The following is a 6620-nucleotide window of genomic DNA, read 5'->3' as shown; positions in this document are numbered from 1 at the left end:
CTCCTCTGTGACAGTAAGGAACAGATGTAGGTCAGCAATAGTCCAAGCAGTGCCTTATAAATGAAAGTGTACCAATGAATCGTTCTCCGTATGGCCTGGGCAGGCCAACCCACTCGAGAATACAACTCACAGTGATGTGTCATTGTTTTACAGTTAGTAATGAACCTCAGAGAAGAATGATAAACCGTGTCAATCACTCAAAGACATTGAGCTGAAGCATTCATGTCAAACAGGTCTCCATAATCCAACACAGAGAGGAAAGTCGCAGCTACAAGTCGCTTCTTTACTTCAAACGAAAAACACAGCTTATTTCGAAAATAAAAACCCAATTTTAGTCTCAGATTCTTGACAAGATTCTCCACATGAGGTTTGAAAGTGAGGGAGTCATCAATCAATACGCTGAGGTATTTATACTCATGAACTACCTCTATGTTGTTTCCTTCAAGAGTGGACACTGTGGGAATTGTTTGAGGCATCTTCTTACAAATAGAAAACAACATAAGCTTGGTTTTATCAGAATTGAGAACTAATTTGAGTTTAAGTAAGGATTTCTGGACAGCACCAAAGGCTTTCTGCAGGGATTCAATGGTCTGATCAAGAGTTGATTCACAGCAATAAATAACTGTATCATCAGCATAAAAATGCATATTAGCATCAGATACATTTAGTCCCAAATTATTGATATAAATAATGAATAGGAGGGGGCCTAATATAGAACCCTGTGGAACCCCCCTGTGGACAGCAACACATTCAGAACATAGACCTTCATATTTAATGCACTGGGTTTTATTACTTAGATAATTAGAGAACCAATCAACTGCTTGCTCTGACAATCCTGACCGAAGAAGTCTTATCTTTAAAACACCATGATCGACAGTATCAAATTCTTTTGACAGATCAATAAAAAGTTTCTTTAATTGCTGGTATCATATAAAAACATGGATTGTGGTGCTTTGTAGGGGGCTCCAGATGTAAACGAGTTTATGCCTTAAAGTACAGAACCTTTCAAAATTAGAAAGAAAAAATCAAACTTTAAACGGACAAAATAAGAGCTTGGTGTGTGTTTAGAAATGGCAGAACAGTAAATGCTGATAAAAATAAGGTCTCACTAAGTAACATCCTGTTTTAAGCATGAGTAGACTGCACGTTAGCTCTTTCTGTGACGGAGTAAACGTCCGTTCATTGGTTCAGTGCTGCTTAAGTCAAAGTCGGGGGCATTCACAAGCAAACATCAGAGATGAGCTGACAGGTTTGTGGTCGAGGGTCTTCCTGTTTGTCTCAGAACAAACTGACAGGCCAGAAGAAGTAGGACATCAGGCGTTTTCCGCTCATCAGGCCTTACAGGACATGCTGAGGTGGTCTGTTGTGTTCATGTCGGAAAACGGAGCATCTCACTTCAAATAAAACGTTTCCTTTAAAGACCCACTTCAATGAAAAAGGTGTTTTTAACCTGTTCTTGTGGCATTGTTCTCATGGAGGACAAATATGAAAATACTTAAGTACAAAATTGCATTTCTGAGTATCTTTTTATTCAAATTGATGAATATCGGAAGTAGATGAAAAAATACAGTTTGAAAAAGCTTGTAATTGTAACGTATAAACGAACACTGTCAGGCCACAAGCTCCCTGCTCCACCACATCCCGATGCATCTGCCTGCAGACAAATAAATCCATGAACGTCTGTGTTTTCCTCGTCTGAGCTGGAATCTGGATCTAAACTGTATGACTCGATAGCTCCGATATGACCACTGAGTTGGTAAAATCAAACTTTATAGATGTCATGATCGACTGTGACAAGAACAGACCCAATCACTGGAACTCAGAAAGAAGACACACAGAGGATGACGAGTAAGGATTTATTAAAGTTTGGAGGTTGACGAGAGGTCCGTGGAATCATCACCATCATCTTCTACCTCTTTGACGAGGCAGATGATGATGGTACTTGGAGCTGGGAGTAACATGGCTTGACAAAGAGCATGGTCATGGCGTGGCTTGGTGTCGTGACGAGGCTAAAGGCTTTGGCAGGCGAGGTTGACTTGAAGGTGAGGAGCTTGAGACTGAACCTAGGTCGGCACTTGAGATTTTGGCAGAGCGAAAATTTGAATGAGAACTTTTCAAGACAAAAGTTGGGCTTGGTAAATGAGGTTAAATTTTTGACCCAGTACTGCACCATAGAGGGCAACGAACTGGCGATGAATACTGGAACAAGGCCACTATAAATACTGGACTGGAGATGAGGTAAGTGCTAACAGCTGGGTTCAATCTGTGAAATGGAGCAGAGAGGGACCATGACAATAGATCCATAATTGATCCATAAAAGTAAAGATCTACATATTATGCCTTTCCTTTTCCGGTGACTGAACGCTACTCTCATGGGACTATGAGATCTGGCGAGATCAAGCTTTAAAATAATCATTGTGTAAAACTGCTAGACAAAATACAATCGGGTGCTTCATGGAACATTACTAATAGACTAAAGCTAGTGTGCTAATGGATATGAGGGTAAAAGTTTTGTTTTTCATACGTCGACATATTTCCCAAATCTTCCCGTCTTTCGTGTCATTTAACAAGCGCTGTCGTAGAAACTGTTTTAAAGAGCCGGTTGAAGAGCATGACCGGCCTCCATCCTCTTTTCTGCAGGTTATTTCTTTTCATCCAGTTTTAAGTATTTGTCCAAGATGTTGTAGACATCAACATGTGAGATGTTCACTGCAGATCCCGACACTCACTAAAGAAACACTATTATAGGATTTCAATCAACCAACACTTTAAAGCACTTCAAAATGAGTCTAGTATTAGAGTTCCTTTTATCAGACACAAGTCATAAATCGAACTGGTTGAAGTAGGAAGAATCTGTAAAAGAAAAAAGAACGCTGAAGTTGTGAGACAAAACCACCAGTTCAAGAAGCTCATGTAGTTTCCTCTAAAACTGATAGTCTACTTCTTCAGATAATACCAAAGAAGTGGACAAACATTCGGGTATCACAGAAAGTTGATAAAAGAATATCTTTCAGCTAGATTTTCCATGTCTTCTGAATGTCAGGACAGGCTTTCCTGCCAGGAGCCGGTAGGAAGGAGTTTTTCTTGAGCAGGTATGGACGAAAACTGTCTTTACAGGATAAGGATAAAATAGATATAAACAAACAGAAGATATGATACCATCGACAGGACTCAAACCAAAAAGTCCAAAAACTGTATCAATACTGACAAAGATTCACATCGTTTATGTCCAAATAACCCATAAAAGTATGGTTTGTTGTAAAAGTATGGTTTGTTGTTGCGTTTGCTTGGATTTATAGGACATTCTATGTTTATTTCCAGCACTTGTCTCAAATATCCATTAACACCCATCTTCAGTACCTGCTGTATCCCTTACTGAGTCACAGGGTTGCTGGAGCCTATCCCAGCTACTGTTGGGTGAAGGTGTGGTACAGCCTGGATAGTTCACCAGTCTGCTGCAGGGCCACACTCACATGTGTGACAATTTAGAGACACCCATAAACCTATGAAGCATGTTTTTTGGACAGTGGGAGGAAACTGGAGTTCCTATAAAAAACCCACAGGTACATGAGGAGAACATGCAAACTCCACACAGGACAAACCCAGCTGGGTTCGAACCAGTGCCTTCTCATTGTGAGGAAAGAGTGCTAGCCACTGTGCATCCCCAAATCTTCAAATGACCTCCAAAAATAATCTGACATTCAAACATTTGACAGCACATCAATGTCAAAGGAGGCCATAGTTCTACAGAAGTGGTTGGAATAGACTCCAGTTCCCCTATACCTTCAATGTTTAGTAGGTAGGCCTTTCCTTCAGCTGAAGTTAAAAACCCCAAAGGGTCCTGAGAACTGTATGTGATAAATGCATAGTCATGATACAACCATCCCTGCAATTCTTAGTAAATGTCAAACTTTACTCAAAAAGGTTTTTCAAAATTGTTGGCACTTTAATTTGCCAGTTATTTGTTGAAAGTCATCGGCTTCCTGGAATCACGAACGAGTTTCTACTTCTCTTCTGGAAGTGTGGGCCGCTCTTCTTTTGCAAACTTCTCCCGATTCTTCAGATGTGATGGATTTCTTCTCCGAGATGCTGTTTTTGAGACCTCAGGTGTTCCATGGGATTTAAATCTGGATTTCTTAAAGAACTCTTCAGCTCTTTTTGACTGTTTCTGAAAGCGTTTTGAAGTGTTTCAGGCGATTGTCCTGCTAGAAGACCTATGACCATGCAGCTGTCTGTCACTGGCCTCCACTTTGGGTCCCAAATTCTTTGGTCAGACTTCATGATCCCTTTCACACGGTCAAGATATCCAGAATGAGAAGCAGCAGATCCATTTTTGAACCTCCACCATGTTCGACTGCTGATAGGAGAAGGTGTTGGATGAATCCAAGTGCGGACACAAACTGGTGGAAGTGAATTGTTATGTTATGTCTTCGCTGGAGATAGAATGAGACACAGCGGGCAGAGAGACTTACAGGTGGTCAAACGGGCTGACAGGATGGGATTTCTGGAAGGGATCATGCAAAAGTTAGATTTGAGTAGTTCTTAGGTGCAGATAAATGTCAGAGGCCGTAAACTGTTACCACAAGATGAGCAACAATCTGGCTCTGGCTGGACGTCCTCCTCAGGAATAGTGTCCTCCATGGCTGGCAGGTGTGGAGGAGCTGATTGTGGGAATGAGCAGCAGGTGTAATGACCTTGGAAAAGGCACAACCAACAGAACCACAACAACTCTAGGGACTGTGTTTTGTTTCCTTTGAAGAATATATTATTATGAAGACTTTCATTCATCCAGCTCATGGGGGAGGAGTCAGACCTGAAAAATACCGTCCATACTAACCAGTTTCAGGTCTGACTCCTCCCCCATGAGCACATATAAACCAGCTCTTTTACCAGCTACTTCACAACAGACGAAGGCGTTTTGGATAAGAGGTGAAACGTCTTCAACTTAAAAACCAAGTCCAGATGACAACCTTTAAACCTACTTCTATGATTTCCTTTGAAGACATCTGCAAACAGTACCACGGTGTTCTTCACTATAACATTCTCCATTTGTCAATGTGATCACAGCAGGTTCTTCAGAAAGTGTCAAACCTCTTTTTTATGCCTTTTTGTCCTCCTGGATGTGGTCCGTTTTCATCTGGATGGTGATGAACGATGATCTGTTGAAGTCCATTTCTTCATTTCCATTTTGACTGTTTGAAATTCGTCCACACCTGCTATTTTCCACGGGTGTGTCTAAATAATCAAATGTGAGGAAAATAAAGCACAGATAAAAATATCATTGACTTCACTGGTCTCTGTTTCTTTCTTGATATGTTTCTTTGCTTGCACAGAAGCTGAAGTTTCTTATGAAATTTTTAAACTCTGTTTCTCTTCAGGTGTTTCTGCTTCCTCCTTCTGTTGTTTCACTTCCGTGATTGTCGTTTGCTGCAGGTTTCAGTCAGTTCAGCCAGGTCCAGGCTTCAGTCAGGTCCTCTTCGTGCTTTTAGTCAGTTTTTTTGATTTTTTTTTGTATTTTGGGTTCAGTTCCTTGTTTTTTTATGTCAAAAAAAAGTACGTCAAACACGTTGAAACGTTTGCCACCCTGTCACCAAAAGAAATTCCAGAGCAGGTGAGAAGCATGAACATGAAAGGGTCACATTTTAAATGTCAGTGTAACGTAGAGAGAACCAGGTGGGTCTTGAGCCTCTTTTTAAAAACCTCTACAGTCTCTGCAGCCCTGAGGTTCTCCTGCAGGCTGTTCCACAGGCGAGGACCGTAATGGCAGAACGAAGCCTCACCATAAGTTTTGGTCCTTTCCTTAGGAACAAGTAAAAGTCCAGCCCCGGACATCCTCATCATACTTTAAAAGTAGATCACTTAAATAAGGCTAGAGAGAGTAACGGGTGGACTCTGGCAATGTTAAGTAGATTAAGTCATTCATTTATTCATCCATTCATTAAACAAAAAAGATTAAAAACGATCTGGCCTGACTCCACTTAAAAACTGGTTTTACTGTTCTGCAGAACAAGTAACTGAAGACATCCAACCAAGAAAAAACAAAACAACCATTCAACAGGAGACAGCATGAGGGGCAGTTGGAAGCAACGTCAATGGTTGCAGCTGTATCTGTCTTTTAAATAAAGTTTACATGCTCTCTTTAACAGTCTTAGAGATGTTAGAGTCCTGATGGATTGTGGGAGTTCATGGTGGACACTAAAAAAGTAGTATTTCTGTTGGTAGGAGTTCCTGAATGCTGGTAGAGGTCAGAGTCCATCATCCATAGAGAGACAGAAATGGTGGAGATGCTTTCTAGAAACAATCCAAACCCAAAATGACTCCAAGCATCCAATGAGGACTCGTCCAGAAAGTCATCAAAGAAGCAGAACAGCACTGAAGGACTTGGAGTTTGTCGAGATTCGACAGTCGGAGAGACTTTTGGACAAAAACCAGATCCGTTAAAGAGGTCACGCAGAACACCCTGGTGAGCAAAATGATCACATACTCACATCTGACCAAAACATCTGGATTGTTCCATCAAATACTGGACAAATACTTTGTGGACTGATAAAGTGTGACGCTGTGTGACGTTATGGAACACCTGTGCGACTTAAGGAGCTTGATGACCTGAAATACTTGAT

This window comes from Oryzias latipes, chromosome 18 (genome assembly GCF_002234675.1).
Source record: "Oryzias latipes chromosome 18, ASM223467v1".
NCBI classification, from domain to species: Eukaryota; Metazoa; Chordata; class Actinopteri; order Beloniformes; family Adrianichthyidae; genus Oryzias; species Oryzias latipes.
This window is presented reverse-complemented; position numbering follows the sequence as displayed.